Source organism: Podarcis pityusensis (assembly GCF_964106645.2).
Source record: "Podarcis pityusensis genome assembly, chromosome: 9".
In the NCBI taxonomy this organism is placed as follows: domain Eukaryota; kingdom Metazoa; phylum Chordata; class Lepidosauria; order Squamata; family Lacertidae; genus Podarcis; species Podarcis pityusensis.
Window position 1 is genome coordinate 32,021,730 of NC_138034.1, and position 24,343 is coordinate 32,046,072.

A 24,343-nucleotide genomic window follows, 5' to 3' on the forward strand; every position below is an offset into this window, starting at 1 on the left:
AGTACCTGAGTTTACAGTGCAGAAAATCATGACCGAATCCATTTTCTGAGTTACCAGCATAATAAATTTTCAGTACCTTTTTAAAACAGCTGGGTAAAATAGATACAGCCATAGTTCAATATTCATTCAACAAATATCACATCTGTAAAAATAATGCTTAATAAATCAGCTAGTAGATGTTTAATTTGTATTCCGTGTCAGTACACCTGAAAGTTGTCTCATTTCCATACTTTTGACATCAGTGGGCTACCAGGCATTATTCTCTGAGTTAGCCTTGTCTCCCAGAAACGACAGGATCCAGGGCTCTGTTTCTTCTTCACTGTCTTGCCTACAGGGAAGGTCTTGGAAAAGGAAATGATGAGAGCATGCATCGCTATATGAACATCTGGAGCTGCCTTATACTAAATGATACCTTCGGTTTATCTGTGGCTTCTCTGACTGGCAGTGTGTCTCCAAGCCAAGATCCCAGGCTGGTCTTTCCTGCTGCTGTTTAGTCGTTTCCGACTCTTCGTGACCCCATGGACCAGAGCACGCCAGGCACTCCTGTCTTCCACTGCCTTCTGCAGTTTGGTCAGACTCATGCTGGTAGCTTCAAGAACACTGTCCCACCATCTCGTCCTCTGTCGTCCCCTTCTCCTTGTGCCCTCCATCTTTCCCAACATCAAGGTCTTTTCCAGGGAGTCTTCTCCTCTCATGAGGTGGCCAAAGTATTGGAGCCTCAGCTTCACAATCTGTCCTTCCAGTGAGCACTCAGGGTTGATTTCCTTAAGAATGGATAGGTTTGATCTTCTTGCAGTCCATGGGACTCTCAAGAGTCTCCTCCAGCACCATACCAATCAGATCATTTTAAACTGCAACTGCCATGGATTGAACTTGTGGTCTTCTACATGCAAAACATATGTTGGCTCCTTCACACATCCAGACTTTGGTCTCCTAGGACTGAAGTGTCCAGTGTGATTCCTCACCCACTTTGTGTCATGAAGAGAGAAACCAGGATATTTTGAAACAGACTGCTTCTCACTCAAACACAAAGATTTTCAGTTGAATTATTTCACACATTTCAGCTGCAAGTTGTCAAGCGGTGACAAAACAAGTTCTAAGCCTGTGTGCGTCAAGTGACTTTAAGGTGACCAGGAATCAGAACAGGCTACCATCTCCGTGGGTGAGTTAGAGAGCAATGACCCAGGTCAGCTAAGAAACTGACATCTGCTCTGCTCATGTTATTGAGCTGTTGACTGCAACCGTACATTCACACATTCTGTGATGGAAGGGTCTGTACATTCCCGCCCCCCCCCTTCTATTTTTCAGTTTGCCCCATTTCTCCATCAGTTTGCTTTTTTAAAAAATCTACATGAAAATTTGTATGCTTTGTTGTGCACTCTCCCCCTAAAATACACCTTTTTGAACACAGTGTAACTTAATGGTTTGCAAACCATTTCCCCTAATCCAATCTATTTTTGCGTGTTTCTTTTACTAAGGTACATTACTATACACACTTTCCCTTAAGATATTATTATTTTGTGCATGTTGTGATAGGTGAACTGCATTGCAAAACTTGGGAAAGTGTGAATTTTGAAGGACAGCTATGTATGTATTAGCTCAGAAAATGTAAATTACATGAATCAAAATTCAATTCAAAGCAAATTACCCCCTAGGTCCTACTAAGTGGCAGTTGTCTGAGTGTGTTTCATGGGTTGGTGTATACGCATGTAAGCATGTGATTGCATGTGAGCTGTATGCATGCGTGTCACAGGTATGCCATTTTCAACGTTGCCAACCCAACCACTTTGGCCATGTCAACGGTTATTTCCACCACCCCGGTCTTGCAGCTCCTGAAGGTCAACCATGAGAGAATATGGTCCTCAGAGTGAAGAAGTTTTCCACCCCTTAGGCTGCTAAATCCATTCTAAAAAGGTCTGCTGCCAATTTCCACTCAAAATGCTAATAGTGTTACATCCCACATTTAAAATGTCAAATTCTTCTTCAGGTACCTGCTATTCCTTATTACAGCAATTTAAGTGGATGGCAAGCAGTACATATGAGAAACGACCGGCGCCTTCCACGTGAACACAAATGATTTACAAATGGTGTTTCCGCTTTGATGCTGTTGTGATGCACAGGCAATATAATATTACTATCAATCTTACTTTAATGTGCATTGCTGGGACTTTCTCATTTACCTTGATGTTACCGAGTCCCTCCAATCATTGCCCAATCTGCACTTGAAACATGAGCTGATTTTAGCCTTTGCCAAAGGATGGGCATTCCTGTCACACGAGAGCTCGTTAGAAGGACAGATTTCCTGAAAGTTAAAAGCAACTGCTTTAATTACACACAAAGGCAGCAGAGGGGATGGAAATGCAGTGGTATGGGATGATGACAGAGAACTTTTCTCACGGATCATATTAACACCCTGTTACAATAGAGTAGTGAGCCATCACAACTATCTGGAAGCATCACAACAGACCGCAAATATTCTCGGTTTTTAAGACAGACTGAAAAGATTCAGAGTCGGAAAGCTGCAGTATATGTTCTGTGTACTATTTCCCTTCCTGTCTCCTGTTAACTGTTTTGACAGAGCCTCCATGCCTCCAAGTCCAACCCTGAAAACACTTTAAAAAACTCTTCTGATTTAGACTAACAGCACCATCTAGAGCAACTGGGACTCTGGGGGCACCAACCTCCCCTGCATGGTCCCCAAATCTGCTCAGGGGAGGGGAGTTGGGGAAAACCATAAGAGATTTGGGGGAGGATAGGGGGAAGTTCCATTCCACCACCACCAAACATTGTACTAATGGAACAAGTAATTTAGCAATATATTGAGTACAATCCATACAATCACAATTGCCTTCAGTGGTTTAAAAGGGTATTTCTTCAAAATTTATTACTTAGATCTTCTTCATCTGCTATACTTCATAGTCTTTAAAACGGTGATAACAGCAGTTAAGCACAGTGGTACCTCGGGTTAAGAACTTAATTCGTTCTGGAGGTCCGTTGTTAACCTGAAACTGTTCTTAACCTGAAGCACCACTTTAGCTAATGGGGCCTCCCGCTGCTGCCGTGCCGCCGGAGCACCATTTCTGTTTTTATCCTGAAGCAAAGTTCTTAACCCAAGGTACTATTTCTGGGTTAGCGGAGTCTGTAACCTGAAGCTTCTGTAACCTGAAGCATCTGTAACCTGAAGCATCTGTAACCTGAGGTACCACTGTACAGAGATAACAGTAAGCATTTAATTTGTTATTTTGTGTATTAATATATTCATGATATTTTGAGATGGAGGAGGAAAATGTATAAATAAAGTATAAGAGGGTCACAATTCATAGTGTGATCATTCAATAGACATATATGGTGCTTATGCAGTTGTGCCCCATACTGTAAACAATAGTAGACTGTGCAATGTTATGGTTTTAATGCTAAATCTGAGTCATTCTCAACATGCATCTCTTTTTAAACATGCACACAGACACTAACAATGACTCAGCTGAGAGCTATTCAGCCATAATATTTGATTTTACAAACACAGGAGGTTAAGCATTAGCCCTGCATTTAGTATGAGTTTAAATAAACTTGGCCATATAACAAATGAACAGACCAGGTTAAAACCAGCCAGGGGGCAATCCCACCTACTGCAAGAGCTTTATTTTAAGCATCCGGAAGCAAGAAAATATAATATACCAGAGATGTTACTTAACACAAACTTCCCAGTTCCATTTTATTTTGTTGGTCCTGGAACCAACAAACATCATTGCACAACTGCTGTGGCCCCATTACCCCACCAAGTCCCAACAGCGATACCTCTTGTCCCTGGACACCCCCTGACATTCACTCCCCTTCAGTTGGTGCTAGCCACCTTTATAATTTCCCACAATGTTTCTGACATAGCTTCACTCTGGGTCATTTTGGGACATTTAACTAGCAACTAGACCCAGCCAGTCAGCACTGCCACCATTGCTACCACCTTGCACTGCTTTCAAGGCCCACCAGAAAACACTTGGCCCAGGGCTCTGAGGGAAGGACCAGGGCCTAGTGGTAGCAGAGACAATTTTAGGGTAGCATGAGCAGTGCAGCTGCACTGGGTACTGCACTGCAGGGGGCACCAAAACAATGCTGTAGAATGGAGCAAGAGAGGCGGGAAGAGCCAAATTTTAATGGCGCACAGGGTGCCACAGAAATTTGAGAGCCCAAAGTCCACCTCTGGTGGCAGAGCATTTGCTTGCATGCAAAAGTCCCAGGTTCACTCCCCAGCATCTGCAGCTAGGACTTGGAAAGATCTCTTGCCTGAAACCTGGAAGAGCTGATGCCAAACAATAGTGAATTACTGTATTTTTCGCGCTATAAGACTCACCCAATGCACCTAGTTTTTAGAGGAGGAAAACAAGAAACAAGAAAGCAATGCAAAGCCTCTTGAGCGAAGAGGCAGGAGCAGTGGCGTAGCGTGGGGGGTGCAGGGGGGGCCGGCCGCACCGGGCGCAACATCTGGGCGGGGGCGCGCTCGCACTCGCAGCTCTCTGCCCCTACCTGGCTCACTCACTCTCTCTCACTGCAGTGCTGGCTGTGCGAATCCGATCCGAGTCGCTGGGTCGACACCCACTGTGGAGGGGGTGGGTGCCAGGCGTGCAGTGCGGAGAGAGAGCGAGGGACTATCTGGGGGAGGGACAGTGCAGCGGCCGCCCAGCGCAGCGCTGAGTGCGGGAGAGAACCACACCAGACCAGACCAGGCAGCAGCAAGAAGAAGCTGGCAGCGGCGGCAGGTTAGGGGTTAGGGGGCGCAAATTACTTGCCTTGCCCCGGGTTAGGGGGCGCAAATTACTTGCCTTGCCCCGGGTGCTGACAACCCACGCTACGCCGCTGGGCAGGAGAGCTTTTGCTGCACTCAAGAGGCTTTGCGTAATTATCCCTGAAGCCAGAAGAGCAAGAGGGATTGGTGCACACCGATTCCTCTTGCTCTTCTGGCTTCAGTGATAGCTGCGCAGCCTGCATTCGCTCCATAAGACGCACACACATTTCCCCTTACTTTTTAGGAGGGGAAAAGTGCGTCTTATAAAGCGAAAAATATGGTAGATGGATCGTTGATTAGTCTCAATTAGTATAAGGCAGCTTTCTGTGTTTATATGTTCCCCTCAAACTGGAAGCTGTAATAAACTTGTTCTAGGACAAATTGTATTCCAGAATACAATTCCAGCATCAGATAATTATACGATTAGATTGCAACTTAAAATATGTGATTATTTTTTATTGTTATTTTTAAAAATCAAAGCCTAATTTGAACTCTTATCTTTTCACAAGGTTAGCTGCCCTCTAGCGCTGATCAGGCAATGCGTTGCATTGCCACAGGGTCCATGTGTTTTCTTTTTATTCTCTTCTCGCTTTTATCCCAGTTGGCATGCAATACACAACGTTTGTTCAGATTAGGAATTAGTGATCTATATCAGCAGATTAAATACTTTTCCCTGTAAGCACTTTCTTTTGGAGGTGGGGGGACATAGCAAAAAAAAACCTGTCTGAAAATCAACAGGGTATATAAACAAAACATGTATTAGCTATTAGAGCAATCCACAGTACATCCATGTCCCAAATCAGTATGCAAAAGCTTGGTTTTGGCCATTTTGCAAAGCCCTTTTTACTTACCATCTGTGCAAGCATGGAAAGGGCAGAAGCTAAGTGGCAGAGAACAGCATTGTATACAGAAAGTCCTAGGTTGAGGGTTCAATGCTGGGAATCTCCAGGTAGGGTTGGTAATGACCCCCATCTGAACATCTGGATAGTTACTGCCCTGAGCAATACTGAAAATACAATTATTATAACCTTACTCATATCACAGCTGTTTACTTAAGTACATAAGAAAATCCCACTGGATCGGACCAGTGGCCCATCTAGTTTAAGCTAAAGAAATGCATATATAAATAGGAAAAGCCACATTTGTGTTATTATGCCCTATGAATAAAGATGACCCATTGCCTCAAAGGGAGGATAGCTTTGTTTGCAAGATGCTAACTTTTAAGTATCTGATGGTAGAAATTAAAAGGAGCATCATGTATGATGCATCAAGCTATTTCAAATGCTATCATTATTCTTTGTGTTAAATCAAATGTCAGTCCCTTGTTCCTCACCTCCTTGTCCCACTTCTTTGTTTCTACCAGTTTCCAAACAAGGCTTCGAAGCCACACCTGTCTCCCCAAGCCAAGCCTAAGAGGTGCTCCATTTTCATGGTCCAGCAGCTGTGTTTCATATTCATCCATTTAACTTGGCATAGCTTTTTATAAAGGGTGAAAAATTATTCCCCTCAATGAATACCATCTAAGCTGCACTTAGAAGCATTATGCTGTGTCCGTGTATTTTGTGTTTGTTTGTCGCTTTCTGCATCCCCTTCCTCCCCTAAGTATAGGGACATGGTCCGTTGGGCCTAGTCCATTACAGGGGGTTGTCACTGCCCATCAAAGTCATCTAGGCAACAGTGCACAGGCGAATGAGTGGAGAAACTCTCAGTGCTGATTATAGTTCTAACCTGGAATATGAAAGCCTGCTGTACACTGTTTTCCAGAGCACATTTGCTTCATTGCTACCAGATATTTCAGAGTGCAAAGATATTTATTGCCACATGGCAAATGCAAAAGTCACATGCAGTTTTTTAGATGTTAGTTTCCTGAAGCTCTCTCTATATAAGCATTGAGTGGCACATTTTCTAGGAAAACAGCAACGCCATACTTAGCATGAGAAGCCTGCATGGCAATCTCTGAGCGCTGAGAGATTCCAGGCGCTTACCCAGGGTTTGGTTTCCTCAGAATGAGGAACAGTGGAAAACTGTGGTTTCTTTATTATATATGGTTTATTTACACATACATGCAACCTGAGCCTACAATGGAAGGACTTACACCGGCATATCTCCAGCTCATCTGGGAAAGTGCAAGATCCATCACAATGGATCTGCGCTGTTAGATGGAGCTGAGATAAGCACACATTCTCCCTTCACTTATTCCATCTCCATTTCCTGCATATTTCTCAGTTGTTTCCCCTTAAATGAAATTTAGATTGCAAAGCCCTTAAGGCAGTGACTTGTTCTCCTGTCCTCTGCAAAGTGTCATGCATTCACATGGATGTTACTAGAAAATTTTTTAAATAATATAGCGTATATCCACTATTCTGATTCACATGTCCCTCATTATTTATATTGCAGTTAACCATACAAATCTTCTTATATTCTCCTCTGAAGCTCTGCTAGAGAATAGATACAAATCATTCATATTTAAGCTTTGAATTCTTTGCTTCTTTTTTTCATAAGTGACTGTATTTGCTCTACAACACAGAAGCACCTCTCCATGACCTATTTAACTTCTGCTGAGTTTTAACTATCAGATGGAAGAATGAATTACTGTTTTACGTGGGGTGGATTAGCCTGCTCCCCCATTAGCTATTGTTAATTATGACTGTGTTTACCCATGTTAATTCTCCCTTTAACTTAGGTAGGGATGGACAGATCTGAAATGCTGCATTATATCTGCTTTTTCAAAATAATCCTTATAATTGCTTCTTTTGTCTGTCTTTCTTTTCTTTTGTTTATTCATTCCCTTTGCTTTTGAAACACTTAATAATAAACCCAAAGCTTAAATTTGATGTCTGTATTCAAAGAATTTAAATCCCTAATTGTTTCAGGGTTCTTTGCAATAAAGAGTCTTGCAAGCTGTTCCACCAGGAGTTTAATTTTAATAGATAAGCTGTATGTTCTTCGGAAAAGATGGATGCAGTTCATATCATCATTCATCTATATGGAAATGACTTGTACCTTGTAAAAAAGTAAAACATCATAACATTAACTTTTCTTGAAGTTGCAGCTTGGGCTACGTGCTAAGAAAAAAGCATTGCATTCTGGGGCCTTTAGAAGATTCCAGCTCACAAATTGAGAAACAACTTGAGAAGAGAGTGCTTCTCCAAGTTTTGCAGTGTATGATGTGGTGGACCTCTCTGCAGTGAAACAATTCGTTTCTAGGACAGGGCTGAGAATCAGTCTGAGTTTTTAAGCTCCTCCCTATCATTTTTTAATATATAGTCTGATTGGGCCTTAAGCCTCCTTCTGTCAACCATTGTCCATTGGTGGAGCTAGAGGGTCTGTTCCCTAACTGTGTCAAGAATTGTATTTCAATTATAAGAGTACTTTCCCATGACTTAGAATCCTCAGATTTGTTGCACAGATAGTCCAAGGCACACTGCTTACCAGGAGAATCAGATGATAGAATATATATTCATTTCTTCTTCACAAATGGGTGGCATTTAGAGTGTAGGATCTGTTTTCAGGTGACTGCATCTGGGAAGGGTAGATCTGCTGAAAACATCTACAAAGGTGCTTGTTTAGGTTTCAAATCAATCTTTCATTGATGCCAATGGAATGGTGCTTTCAAGCCTAATTCCTGCACAGGGAGTTTCTTACAGTATTACACCACTTTTTGTACTTGAGCAGTTCCACATGGCAGTTCATTGTCAATTTCGTACTCCTTATGCATGGTGCAACCCTTTTTGCAGCATCCACATGACATCCTCATAAAAACATCATCCCCTCTCTCTCCCCCGCCCCCAATTTTATCATAATTTACCATTTCTGTGGGAACTCCTAATTGGATTTTAGGCAGAGACTGTGAATTCAGATTAAATTGGAAAATAATATGGGACGGCACTTTCATGAGGGGCAGCATCGTGTGGATGCAATACTTTAATGCATGAGCAGCGCGGAGTGAACAATAAAAGGCCACGTGGAAATACCCCGTGTGTGTCAAATGCAGTCTATAAATGGCCAGAAATCAGCTATTTTCCTACATTCAAAGAAGGCAACTTCATGAGTCTCTGCTCTTTGAACTTGCCCCTTTCCATTCAGGAGTCTCTCTCAGAACAGTGGCTCCTACGAAACATAAACAAAACAAGTGAGTCATGCTTAGGTCCTACTGAAATCAATGCGCAAAGTTTCCATAAAACCCAAGTGCAGTTGCTCTTGCTCTGGATTCCAGCAGGATGTTGGGCTTGTCTGTGTCTACACATATAAAAAGTAGCACTTTTTTTTTCAGTCCAATGCTCAGGAAACACTGCCTTAAAAGTGTCGTTTCTGAAAATGCCTCTTTCTTCAAATGTCATTTTGGTAGCTGTGGAGGGCTGTGGGTTTTTTAAAGCTGTTATTTTTGTTAGATAAGGATATAAAATCCCAGTTTCTCATTATATCTTTTTATTAGAAACAGCTTAAGAGATCCCCAAGTTGATATAATTACAACTTTTCTTTCTAAAAGCTACTATTACTGCAATAAAATCTTTTGCCGTGGAGTGTTCATCTTTATTATTTTTTATCGACACCAATAAAAATGAAATAATAAGAAAATAAACTTTTGATGGCCTTTAGATAATGACATTCCTGCTAAGATGCCAGTTAAGGAGCTGAGTACCCTGCAGCTTAAAACAGATGTTATTAGCCAACTAAACATTTGTTATTTTCCATCTCTGCTCACTAAATTTATTTAATGCACATCACCTCTTTTATTTGACAGAGGTATGTCACTCATACACAGAGAGAGGCAATACATTCCCTATTTAGAATAAATAATAATAATAGCACAGTCAAGCAAAAACTTAGAATTATTTGGTTTTGCATGAGAAATAACTGGTTTTCTGGCCTTATAATATAATTTCTCACTTCCCTCCTTAAATCGGGGGTAGCCAATGTGGGGCCCTCCTTATGTTGTTGTACAGCAACTCCCATCAGCCCCAGCAAGCATGGCCAATGGTCAGGGACAATGAGAGTTGTAGTCCAACAGCATCAGGAGGACACCATGTTGGCTAAACCAGCTTTAAAGTGAAGCCCAAATTGGACACTGGGGAAGGAGAGGGGGTAAATACATTGCCTACTTTTGCAGAAAAATTGTGAGAGATGGCTGTAGAAACAATCTCTCCATACTCTCCCAAGCCCCCAGAACTAATTTGTCTGAGGGTTATACATTTCACAATGTGCTCATCACACTGTGGGGACTATCCCCAAAAATATAAAGGTGCTAGATAAAGGAGTGTCGGGATCTCTGCTCGACCGAGCTGATAAAGCTCATCCTCCTCCGGCCGAGTCCTCCAGAATCGCCTCCAACGTGATTGATGACCTGAGCCTCTGATAAGGCTCCAGGCACATCCACCCATTCAACAGAGTTTCCAGAACAGGGAAAAGACAAAAGGTTTGGGCTACATTGCAAAGAGTTTTATTTTCCTAACTATGCAGACAGAAAAGACATCCTCTCTCTGTGAAAGCAGAGAGCAACTGACACAAAGGAACAAAGGAACAGAAAACCACTAACGTCACATCCGTCTCCCGTGAGACTTCCAACAGCCTGGAATGTCTCTGGAATGTAAACAGAGCCTTGTGACTCTAAGCAGCTGCACAGTGGCAAAACAGAAACTAACATCGAGATGAGGTCGTGTAGTAGCTGAGCATGAAACAACTTGAGCTATACTATCCCCATTCCACGTGGTGTCACCATCCCCTACATGCTCAGTTCCTCACCTTTTGCCCATAGTTACACAGGAGAAGAAGAAGAGTTTGGATTTGATATCCCACGTTATCACTAATCTAAGGAGTCTCAAAGCGGCTAACAATCTCCTTTTCCCTTCCTCCCCCACAACAAACACTCTGTGAGGTGAGTGAGGCTGAGAGACTTCAAAGAAGTGTGACTAGCCCAAGGTCACCCAGCAGCTGCATGTGGAGGAGCAGGGAATCGAACCGAGTTCACCAGATTACGAGTCCGAGTTCACCAGATTACGAGTCCACTGCTCTTAACCGCTATACCACACTGGCTGGTGAAGGAAGGCTGCAGAGAGGGAAGGAACATGACTTGGCAACAGCCTGCCTTTGGTGTATTGTCTTTGAACTCAGTTTTTCACCTCCCAGAGTTTGCCCAAGTGACAAAGGGTAGGAAAATCTAGGTTTGAAAGATGTGCCTTGAGAAAGTTATCCATATTGAGTCTTGCTGCTGTCACAGCTGTTTCCTTGTCCTCTCTCTTGGGGACCAATCTGGGACTGTGAGGGGTGACTGCAAGGCAAGTATTTGGGGGTTGCCAATACTTCTCCCTGCCCTTACTTCAACTTTTACACTCAGAGGGCAGGTGAACTGGCAGCAAAGAAAAACAATTGAAAGGAGAATTTTCTGGGTGTTGGCAATAAGTCATTGCTATGGAGTGGGCTTCAGCAGGGACCTTACAATGGCAGCTCAGCCTGAAACTGATTTCCATATATGCGATGATGACTTACTGCAGAAAAATTAGTTTTCCCCCACCCAAAACACATGCACACTTTCTTCCTCCCAAAATTCCTTCAGGTTTCCACTTGTATAAAATTAACTATAATGTTCTACTTACCAGGAGAGTAAGGAACTGGGTCCTGCTAGTGGGGCAGATCCCAGGACTGACCCACCTTCATGGGCCATTTTTGAGAGGTAGCCAACATGGAGCCCTCCACATGTTGTTGCACATGGTCAGGGACAATGAGAGTTGTAGTCCCACAACAGATGAGGCCATGATGTATGTTGGTTTCATAAGCTGGTTCTATGATGTTTCCATTACAAATTTGGCTTGATTCTCTTTTCTTATTTATGCTGCCTATAGCTACATTCCCTTTGCAAACTGATTAGGATTCCCAATGTTCCTAACCAGTTCCACACTGCATAGGTTACCCATGACATTGAACAAGATACAAGGGCACACAAGATGCAAATCCATGACATGGAAGTCCTTCATAACCGAGCCTCTTTAACAGTGCAAAGCTAGACCAATGTCAATGGAGTTACAGTGAGAATTAGCCTAGTGCAGTATCTTTGTTCAGTAAGCAGTAATTTGATGCATGGATTAAAATGCAGCCACACAGGATCAGATCTGTCTTTAGAAAAATAACTTTCAAAGTAGGCAAATATTTTAGTTCATGGACTAAAATTCTGTGCAGGATAAATTAGTCAACTTACATTTGCAGCGAACATGCATATATAATGCTTTCTAAACATCCTGAGCAATCAAAACCACCATGCGCCTTCAATAGAAAATCCAAAAATAGCCCTCTCTCCTAAAAGGACAAAGAAATTGCTGTAGTCATCCCCATTAGTGTTTAATGCTTTGCCAAACAATCAATTTCTAAAGATTCTGAGTGCACACAAAATTCTTTTGAAACATCCAAATTACTCCTGTGTTCAAAAACTTCCTTTTAATCAAAAGCAGCCAAATGGTTTTTCTTCAAGAACCTTTGGCTGACATTCTGTATGGAAAAATAAGCAAGGCCAGTCTTTAGAGCAGGCCATCTGTCCTGCGTGTGAAGAAAGATTACCGTTGTTTAAAGTTTATAATAACCTTGCAGTAGATCTCAAAGAGGGATGGCCATTTATTATTGCTAGCTATCCCACACACATTTCACAAGCACTGACAAGATTGTTAACTGTTTATTTCGTCTAACCGGCTATTCATAAATCTGAGCATAATCCCAAAGACCTTTGGCACACCGTGGGGACGTCGAGGCAATCCTATGTGCCTTTTCGCTTACTGTTCAGCTGAAGAATTCTGGAGGACTCAAAAACTTCTCACTACTTTGTGACGTTTTCCTTGGTCTAATGAAACTATTCTCCTACTTTGGGTTCATTATTTTTCTAATGGACCAACATAACTATGTTTTTGGTGATTTTGGAGGTTACCAAATTTGATGTCTGGGAGAGGGAGCCTAGAACTGGAGGAACATGACCTTCTACCATTTTAAGATGAGACTTGGCTTAGAGAGAGGTTGCATGTCCAACAATCACTAGTTAAAACTACCTAACTTAGCTTCTATTGAGTCTTGACCTCGTGCATCACCTAAAATGCACTAAGCCAAAAAGCAATACAGAAATAAAGTGATGATGATGACGACTTCTTTAGTTCTAGCACATATTTAGCCAGTGCTTTTTTTCTTTAAAAAATGTTTAGAGATACTCTCATCTTCCTACTCATATTGAACTACTGCCCCTCAATGAGGCCAAATTTAGATTCACAAAATGTTTAGGGGTATGCATACCCCTGTGTCCCCCCATAAAAAGCACTGTATTTAGCACTCATTTGCATGCTATTTGATATCCATCTGCACCCCCTGAAAAACTGAATTTGGGACGGTAGACAGCATACAGTTCTTTCCTGTCTTTTGGATGGGGATATCATGGAGGAATTGAAACATGTTGGACAATGAGGTTCATTGTTGGGTCACTCCACACCAGCTGGTGTGAATGAAATTTAGCATGACGTGCTGGTATATCTGTCAAAAAGCCACAGTTCCATAACGTAACAGGTACTGCAATGTGAAAGGAACATTAGAAAACAGGACAGAAGCACTGTCATTATAATCAGAAAAACGAACACAAGATTCCCCATGCCCGGATGCCACAACCTGTCTGCACAATTACAGCTGCCTATTATCACAGCAAAATTCATAAATGAGACACAGCACCACTAAATACTTAAATATAGTGTTATTCTGCTCATATCCTGCTTGCAGGCTTCCCATAGGCATCTGGTTGGCCACTGTGAGAGCACATGGCTGGACTAGATGGGCCTTTGATCTGTTCTTATAGGCTTCTCTTCTTCTGTTACTAGAAGAAGAAAAGGTTCAAAGACTTGTGGATCAAACCCATCAGAGTCAAGAATATCAGAATGCATTTTACGCTGGTTTTATCTTCTTTTTATTTTCTTCTTTTGCTTAACGGTTCTCTTTTTCTGTTTGTTTTTCAGAGTAAGTATTGGTTACTTGAACCCATCTATTTGGAAGGGGGCGGAAATAACTTCCATTGTTTCCTAACAAGAGGTAAGAGCATAAGAACATAGCAAGAGCCCTTCTAGATCAAGCCAAAGGCCCATTTAGTCAAACATTATGTTCCCTTGGTGGCCAACCAAGCCCTCAAGCAGCACCTGAATGCAGCAACACTCTCCCCACTTGTGATTCCCAGCAACTTATATTCAGAGGCATATTGCTTCTCACAGTAAAGGTAGAACATTGCCACTTGTCAGGGGCAGGGACATTGCCACATGGTGGGAGCCCCCCACCCCCCTTCTCATGAACCTTTCCAAGGGCAGGAGGACACTATTGATTTAGAACAGTGGTTTGCAGAGGGGCACAGTCCAGAGGGCAAAAGCTGGGAAATACTGGGTAAGGAACAGCTAGAAGAGGAAACACTAGGAAAGAGACAGCTGGCAGATTCAGTGTCCTTGGACAGCATTCCTGATCCCCCTTCGCCTAAGACTAGACGTGCTTTGAGAGTGATAAAACAGAGACCTCAATGGCAACAAGCTCAGATTACCTGACATAGGAGTGACGTCAATTAATGGGGACGGAGGGGGGTGAACCTTTCCTGGGAGCAACACCATTTCTAGAGAGATATGCATTTCTTTGTCTCTCGCTGTGATCATTAAAGACACTAACTGGTAAGAACGCTCCTTTCATTTGATCTGCTTATTTACTGCCACCGGGGGAGGGATCCAATTCCCTGAAGCCTAACACCACTGTGATTAATAGCCACCATTGCTAGCCTTATCCTCCATGGATCTGTCTAATCCTCTTTTAAAGCCATCAAAGTTTGTGGTCATCACTACCATACCCGCCAACGAAAATAGGGGTGTCCTATCCAATAATTATAATTATAATTCCCCATCCATCTAGGTTTGCTCAGCCACTCTAGGCGGCTTCCAAAATATATAAAAACATAATAAAACATTAAAAACTTTGCCATACATGGCTGCCTTCAGATGTCTTCTAAAGGTTGTATAGTTACTTATCCCCTTGGCATGGGGGTCACATAACTCCACACCCTCCAACATTTCTCTGATGGAAATAGGAACGTCCTAAGGAAAAACCAGGATGGCCTCTGTAAATCCAGGAATGTCCCTGGAAAATAGGGACACTTGGAGGGTCTGCACTACATCTCATGGAAGCAACTTCTATAGTGTTAACTATGTGCTGTTTGAAGAATTGTTTTCTTTTACCTGTCTTAAATCGTCCAATGTTCAGCTTGATTTTAACACGTTCTAGGTTTATGAGGAAGTTCTCTCTCCTCGTGAATAGAACTGCACAGGAATAGCTGTCCCTATTTCAGTTCCACTTTTCTAGTTTGGTTTTCCTCTTGTTCTAGTTTTCAAATGGGGGACTGAAACTCCAATTTTCAATAATGAATATCATAAAGGCCTGAGAGTTTATACACATGGGGATATAAGGTAAGGTGAAGGTAAAGGACCCCTGGACATATGAATCAGGGTTTCAAGTAGGACTGTAGTGAGAGTAAGTTATCATTCACCTCTGACAAGTCAAAGAGCTAATCATCACCTAGCTTGAGCCCATTGTTAAATAACTGCCTTAGATGATGAGAAGCAATGGTCCATAATAATTTGTCATTTATTGAGAGGTAATTACAGACAACTCAAACAATAACTGCAATTACTCCATGAATACCTGAGCTTTTACATAGGAGGGCAGAAGCAGATTTGGTTTGATAATTTAGCTTCCTACTTTAATAAGCAGGGATATCTGTGCCTACATCTCCATATGCATTTCAAACATTCTGATTTGCACAAAGATCAGTAGCATTCTGTCCACCCGTTCCTATTATTTACTTCATTGTTTGTTTTCTTCCTAAGTGATCACTTTTAATTATGAATTATTTCACAGAGATTTTCCCCATGAATTTTGATAAGCAGTGCTTTGAAAATGTGGGTCTGCAATCTATTTTCTTCCAATTAGCATTTTGCAGTCAAAGTCTGTATTACTGATAGGTTATAGCTTTGTTTTCTTTTTTCCCTTTTTCGTGTCTCTTAGGTCACAAACTTCTTATGCATTAATCTGTGATAGACAGTCCTTCTGAGAAAAATATATTGGCAATACTGTTCTGATCTGATTGCCACACCTCACAATCAAACAGATGTGATACTGGATTAACAACAGAGGTGTGTGAGACCCAGACTGGAGAAATGAGTTCCCCTCTCAATCATGGAAACCTCTCAATGTGAAATTATTTAATATTCAATTGGACCCCTTCAGATGTCATCACCCATGCACTTGGGGCACAGGTCTTTCCTACTCATTTCCTACCAGCAACTTGCCTTGGGACCAGGCATGGTAGAACATAAGGTCTGGTAGTGCAGTGGCTTCTTGGATGGAAGAGGACTACTGTTAGAGAGAAAAAGCCTCCCCCTGTCCTTTCTTCAGAATTAAAAAGAAGAAAGACTAGGGGCAGCCCCAGATACTTTGCTTCTTGAAGCAGAGCAGCAAATGATGCCCCTTTCAAAGTGTTTAAGACCCAAGGCCAGCCAAATTATTTTGGATCTTGAGGCAGACCCTTCTTCCTCCCTTGCAGTAAAAATACAATAATAACAAATTAACCTTTTGCTGCCCTCTCATGACATTTAAAATCTGCTGCCTGAGGCAGCCAATTCACATTGCCTAATGGTAGGGCCAGCCCTGAAGAAGGCAGTGCCTTCACTCTTCTTCTTCTTCTTGGGGCCATTGGAGTTGAAGTATAATTCCCATTATCGCCAGTCATTGGTATTATACACTGGGGAGGATGGGAGCTATAGGTGGGAGCCCCCACAGAAGACACCACAGCACCAAACTGGACAACATCTTTAACTGCTGAAAGAATCATGGGGAAAGGAAGAGAAGGCCAGACTGGTCTTTCTCATTTAAGCAGCCACTGCAGAGCTGGTGCCATCACTGTTTGCCTAGCCTTAGTCACAGAGTAAGTCTTGGGCCTGAGGGGCAGGTGGTTAGGCAAGGGACAGGTGCAAGCAGAAGCAGAGCAGGCAGTCCTCTTGAGTTAGGCTATGTTTTCTGCCCCAAATCTCCTTGAAGGAATCATGCAAAGGGCAACTAACTATAAGGATCTCATTTAATTTCCTACAACATCCTAATTGGCAAAGAAATTCAGCCAGAAGGATTGACACCTTTGAACAACACAAGCACACAACAACCTTGACCATCACTAAGAAAAACCTATCAGACTGAATATGTTGCTCTTAGGCATACTTAATTCACTGTTATCCTTGGATTCTCTCTCTCTCTTTTAAAATCTGCATAAGGGAACAAAAGCAAACAAACAAAAAAAGAATTGTTATGGCTCAATGGAAAGTGTGTGCCAGAATCTACAATTGCTCTCAAATCCATTTTAATGAGAAACTCCCAGCCTGTAATACACTCTAAACAAAATTTAATTGCCGGCTTAGTTTTCTTTATTTTCGTAAAATGGCCTCCAAAACTGCCACGCTTCATGCTGCCAGTTCTCCATAATTAATATACAGAAGTTGTCCTTCTCCCCCTGTCCCCCTCCATTTAGAGCAGTGGCCCGCTGAGACAAGGAAGGGAAGTGTGTTTACCTTGCTGGCAAAAGAGAAAATGCTCCTTTAATAGTGGGAGAAAGAAGAAGGGAGTGGTAGGCCAGAAGCCAAACGTGCTGTATACACTTGGCAGGCACCTCAGTCCCCAGTACTCTGTCTTTTCCACATACTCCATAAAGCAACAATACTTTTAATATGAAAAAATACAGAAATGCAAAAGGTGACCTTTCAAGAATATTGCAAATTATAACACCAAGGGTTAATTCTTCTGGGAAACTGCTAATAGCAGAACAGATAATCTGGATAGATTACAAACCAGAGGGAAAGAGTTTGATGGAAGTTCCTTCTTAGTTGCATTCTTGGTGAAAATCAATATAGGATTTAAAGAGAGATAAATGAATCAAGAGGTGTGATTATGGACCCTAGTGATCATCTGACTAAAACATTATTAACCCCTAGATTTATTAGACTAGTTTCAGAGACCAGCTCCCTTCCTATTTATAGTGAATAATCATTCTTATGAATCAAAACTGCACATCTGTAAGTCCCTGGTGCCTCTTTTTGGTACAATGCTGCCCTCCTGTGGAAAAGAAAGCCATGCCATAGCTTTTGAAACGGAGTGCCATATTTCAGATTGGCACCAGCTGTTTTGTATGGGTTTTTATTCCAAGTTTTTGGAAAACACATCAAAATCTGCTGAAATGATGCCATGACGCCACTAATGCTGGAGGGAGACACAAAAGCAAATTCCTCATTGGAGATACCCACAAACTTCTGGCCCCATCTGCACTATACATTTAAACTAATACCACACCACTTTAAACACGCATTGCTCCCCCTCCAAAAGCATTCTGGGAACTGCAGTTTGTTAAGGGACCTAAGAGTTGTTAGAAGCCCCCTATTTACCTCCCAAAACTAATTCCCAGAGTTCCCTGGGAAGAAATTTGCAAAAATTAACTTTCACCCCCTAAAATGACATGCCCTATTCCTACAGCATTCTCTCTGTACTGGCCCAGATCCCTTGGAAATCCAAACTCTAAATTCCTATCCTATTTCAGGCTGGAGTTCACAGGGCTGGGCTGACCAAGGATTGCAAGAGTCCATGCAAAGCTACCAGTGTCCAGGACCACAGAGTCATGATGTCCCCACAGGTAACTTACATTTATACCAGCAGGAATTAGCAATTAAGCAATAAGCAATGCTAAGAATCAAAGAATGCCCTGTTGTTGTTGTTGTTGTTGTTGTTGTTACAAAAGACAAAGAGTGATAAATTATATATATATTAAACAGGGACTAATAAATCTGCCGGTTGTTACAGAAACATTTCATGGAACTACTGTTGAGATGAATGTAAGAGATGTTATGTGCCTCTCCTGAAGCACTAACTAAACCAACTTTTAAAGCAACAAAGGCAAAAGGAAAGCTTGAAACTTTGGGTGGGTAGGGGAAGAGGTAGAAAGCAGACTCAATTAGGGAGCTTTTTGGCTTTCAAATCCTTAAGTAAAGTTAATGAGTGCTAATGTGTCCGCTGGTGGTGGCAGTGCCTCAGGCAGGTGTTTCACAAAGGCCAAATCAGAATTTGCCCATGATGGCTTGATTAGCTGAAGAGGTCAGACAGAGAGGAAAGTATTTGCAGAGTCCTGAAGTCTCACACTACTGAGGAGAATCCCTCCTTGTGGATTAGTGCAGGCAGAGATCAGGGGACACATGCTGCAGCTTTTTGCCTCATGTGCTTTGCGCACATTCATGGGCAAGCTGGAGATCATGGAAACAGAGTTAGAAGGGATCCAAAGGGTCGGTGCAGGAATCACAGCTGAAGAATCCATGAAAAGATGGCCATCCAATCACTGTTTTTAAAACCTCCAGTGAAGGAGAGTCCACCACCTTCCAAGGCAGTCCGTTCCACTGTCAAAAAGCTCTTACCATCAGAAAGTTATCCCTAATGTTTAGTCGCAATCTCCTTTCCTATAACTGAATCCACTGATTTGGGTCAGGAGCAGCAGGAAACAAGCTTGCTCCATCTTCCATGTGGCAGCCCTTCAGATATTTGACTATGACTATCATATCACTTCTCAGTCTTCTCTTCTCCAACTCCCTCAACCATTCCTCGTAAGGCTTGGTTTATACACCCTTTATCATCTTGGTTGCCCTCCTATGTACATGTTCCAGCTTGTCAATATCCTTCTTAAAGTTCTGGCGCCCAAAACTGGACTCAGGACTCCTGGAGATTTCTAAGTCAAGGTACGAGGGCAGGGCCAGGCCACCCATGAGGCAAGGAGAGGGGAGGGCCTCAGGCAGCAGGATTCACAGAGGCAGCAGATCCCGATGACAATTACTCATTACTCCCTTGTCTCTTCTTCCCCGGGTGTGGTGGGGTGCCATTTTGGGGTTCACCTCAGGCAACAAAATGTTGTCTTGGGCTGCCCTGTACTAGGTTTATACCTGTGAGGTTGAGCTCCTCAGTGATGCTTTGAGATGCTTTGGCATCCTGATGATGCACAGCTTTTCCCTGAAGAAGAAACCGCTTTCCCCCTCTACTTTAGGTAGGAAATATCTGACTCATGCTTCTTTCCTTTCTCCATTCCCTTTCTGTACACCCTCAAGCGTAAACCCACTGTCTCCCAGCAAAGTGTTATGAACTTCTTGATGCCTTCCGATCTAATTTGGCTTCCTGCATGTCTATCTAGTGGCTAGTGCCCTCCCCTCCCCTTATTTGACATCAGCCTCTTTTTCCCTTCTTCCAGCCTCCTCATACAGCCAGCACATTGTTCCTCCTTTCTGACCAGATCCCCTCTATCCTGATCCCCTCTATCAAACCAAATAATTTCCAGTCCTGACTGAATGTTTCCTCTGTGCATAATGTTCTAATTTCGGAAATAAACTATTTATTGAATTAGTCTGGCACTTGTTCCTCATATTGTCTAAACTAAAAAAAGTCCATTGTTACTCATGCCAGGCTCAACAATGTCTTTTGGCTCAGGTCTCAAGAACATATTCCCCCCTAACATCGCTAATCGCTGATAAATGTGAACAAAAACATGTGGTAGCAGTGCCTGTTTGCATCTCAACATCTGATCTGGCAGTATAATTTTTGGGGGAGAATCAATTCTACTAATCTACAAAAGCAAACGAGCTCTTGCTAGTTACGGTGGAAGCAATCCATCCGATATATCTGCATATGCAAAATGATCAATACCACAAGCTTTTCATAAATGTAATGTGATAGTTTGCATGCTCTCAGACGCCTAATGGGGAAAAGAACATGTTACATATCGATTTAATAGGTGTTAGAACTCTCAAGTGCATTGTAGAGGATTAAAGCTATGCAATTTCCCATTTACATGATGGCTATATGCAATTTGTGCTTTCAGGGAAGTAATTTAATGAAGCTGCTGTTTTTATATCTGATAGGCAATTCAGAAAGAAGTAAGAAGAAGGAGCACTGAGCAGTGGGCCTATGATTTAGAAGACGGGCAACTCTGCTAAACAAACGCACAAGAGCAGAACAATTTATGGCCTCATTACTGTCACTCACGGCCATATGTACATATGTATGTATGTGCAAAGTTCCACAAAGGCATATATAATGATTCACTGTTTCTTAAAGTTGTCATACTGTTATAACACTGTAGTGTGTCTATTCAGGACAGCAGGGTGTGAGATATGCATGTGGTACACCCATAGTTTAGAGGGCTTCTTCTTTTCAGATTTAGTGCACTCCGTAAACATAGTTTCATATAAAAAAAAATGGAAGTCCAGAATTATTTCACACACATAAATCTTCCATTTCCATATCCTCTATCCATGAAAAGCATTCTAGTGAATCTGGATAATCGAGTCTGCTGGGAGTGTAAATTTCTTTCAGCTTTACTGAAACTCCAGCATTTTACTGCCTTACAGTTTTATTAGCACATTCCAAAATCTACATAAAATTTAATTGTTCCTTCACTAATACTGTGATAAATATTTGGGACAGCCTAATAAAATAGCTTGCAAACGGCAATTTTACCTTCTGTTCTGCAATGCTATAATTACTTCCCCTAGGAGTTCAGCCCAGCCCTTTGTCAACTGATAGCTGCTGTTATTTTCAAATGAAATGGTAGAGATGGATGCACATGGGGAGAGTTTTTAATCATACACCTAAAGCAGCAGCAAATTTCTTCATGAATCTATCATTCCATGACTTATTTTGGAATCCTCAAAATTGCTGGGGCATTCCGATTGTGATTTAGACAAAAGAAAATACTCTTGCAGAACACAAAGGCTGACCAATTATAGATAATCTCCACAGCAGTCATCTAGCTTCAAAACATAATTGGCCCTTTTCATCATGTATAGAACATATCTGTCATCATGTACCATTACTGCAGCGTAGAATTCTATTATTTTTATCTTTCCTTGTAAGGTTCTTTTTCTTCAATCATTTCCCCACCTTAGTCCCTTTTCATGTGACACAACTATAACTAATACCCAGCAGAATCAGGTTCAATAGGCACAGAGACTGGAATGTAAGTGGCCTGAGTTTTAGTGAGGAACGGGAACAATACAATTGTCAATCCAGTTTAGCTTCCTGGTTTTTGATAACCCTGCCAATTCTTAGGGGTGAGCTTTCCATCCTTCACTCTAGGTAAGTTGGCTTGTCAGGGCTCCTGCATATCAACTACTTTTGCATGAAACCCACAGAACTTATAAAAAATGTTTTCTCAATTGGTTAACTAAGGAGCATTTAGGCAGGAGAGCTGTATACTTTCACAATTTTTGCCTTCTGATGTCTTCCTTATAAAGCAATGTCTTGGTGTCAACTTCTTGGCCTAGCTCAGCATGAGTGATGGACATCGCCAGTGGCCAAAGATGGTGGGACTTGTTCCCTGTCTCTGTTTTAGAGACATCGACCTGGCCATTCTTAGAAACAAAATACTGAGCCAGATGAATCTTGATCTGATTGAACAGGCCCATTATATCCTTAATAGTTAGACAAATAAGTGCATTCTATCCTGTACTCTCTGCAGATCCACAAGAATGAAGGCAAATTGAAAGCTAAATGTTATGTTATTTTCACTAATATATGCATTTTATCCATACTTTATCCTAAGATGACAACCGCAATGCAGAATTTGGAGAAGTACATATTTCAAAGTATGGCTCTATTTCTGCTCATGTATTGTTTCAGGAAGAGAAAATTAGGTACATAAGTTCATCTATAAATGCAAAATGTATCAGATTTCACACCTATCCCTTACTGACACATAGATCTTCTTCTATTTTGTGTAAAGTGGGCCACAGTTTTCTCTTGCTGGATTATTTCTCGTGAAGGCAGGAGATACAATTTAATTGAATTGTGTGTTTGCTTATCCCTTCTGTTCAGGAATACCAAATTTAAATTATATGGGCCAGTGGAAACCAGTTACTTACAGAAGAGTCAAATAAACTGCAGGATCTTGCCAATACAAAACAAAACAAAACAAAACAACAAAAGAGAAATCAATGAGCAATCATGCGGAAATAAATTAGGATCAACTTGAATCTAGCTTTATATTAAAGCCTGTGAAATTCTACTCCTGCCAACCAGACAGTTACATTTCACAGTAATTATCGTATTTTTTGCTCTATAAGACTCACTTTTTCCCTCCTAAAAAGTAAGGGGGAATGTGTGTGCGTCTTATGGAGCGAATGCAAGCTGCACAGCTATCCCAGAAGCCAGAACAGCAAGAGGGATCACTGCTTTTGCTGCGCAGCGATCTCTCTTGTTCTGGCTTCTGAGATTCAGAATATTTTCTTTCTTGTTTTCCTCCTCCAAAAACTAGGTGCGTCTTATGGTCTGGTGCGTCTTATAGAGCGAAAAATATGGTGTGTGTATATATATATATATATATTTCTATTTTCACATGGAATCAGCTTCAGAGTCAGTTCTTCACTCAATTCACATGCTAATTGTTCTACCACTGGACACAGTGAGGGAGAGTGAAAAGATTGCATGTTGTTTCTAACAAGTCTTACCCACAAAGAACCAAAAATCAATTTTTAATTAGTGAAAGAACTTCAGAGGCCATGCTGAGTTCTGATCTCAATTCTGCTGGATCTAATTGCAATGGTATAGCTGGCATCTGTGGGAATACACTGAAGCTGTGTGCCCCTGTTTCTAGCACAAAGCTGAAGTGGTACATTTGCTTAAGTGTGAAACTTGTGCTCAATATCACATTCAGATTCCAGATTTCATTTAGATTTCAAAAGGTATTTGGTGAAAGGAAGAAATAAAATTTCAAATAATAATAGTAATAATTTCCATGAGCTTTTCATAGGAATATGAAATTATTTGGGTAAAACCATTATTTTAGATCATGGTTAGGCAAACTAAGGCCCGGGGGCCGGATCTGGCCCAATCGCCTTCTAAATCCGGCCCGCGCACGGTCTGGGAATCAGCTTGTTTTTACATGAGTAGAATGTGCTTTTATTTAAAATGCATCTCTGGGTTATTTGTGGGGCATAGGAATTCGTTCATTTTTATTTTATTTTTCAAAATATAGTCCAGCCCCCCGCAAGGTCTGAGGGACAGTGGACCAGCCCCCTGCCAAAAAAGTTTGCTGACCCCTGTTTTATATAATGGATCTTCATACTGGAAATGATAACATTTCCACATAACCCTTCTGCAAAGGTTATGCATGGACCTATAGCACAAGACTCTTAATTTGATAGGAACAGTCATGTTTATCTGCTGCTAGACCATTGTGTCCTATGTTCTCTTCTTGCTTATTCCCCTCCCCGCTCTAAATTTCTTAGGAAGCTGTACTGGCTTTCCAAAGTCAAATGGGACCATTTACTTAGACACCACAACCAGCAGCTATAACTTGAAAGTCGTTCTAGATATATTTCCTCTTGTGTGTGTGCACACCCACATAGAGCTTTGCTACATTTAACAGCCTTTGGAATAAGAAGGGAGATGACTGAGGTGATGGATGGAAGGATAAATTGATAGATAGATGTTGTTGTTGTTGTTGCTGCTACTGCT

General features: G+C 41.7%; 1 protein-coding gene across 1 annotated transcript in view; it reads left to right on the forward strand.

Moving 5' to 3' along the window:
* The window catches only part of LOC308485749 (kynurenine/alpha-aminoadipate aminotransferase, mitochondrial-like), a 345,815-nt gene that overhangs the window by 274,773 nt on the left and 46,699 nt on the right, over positions 1-24,343 (forward strand). The gene's annotated exons all lie outside the window — the stretch shown is intronic.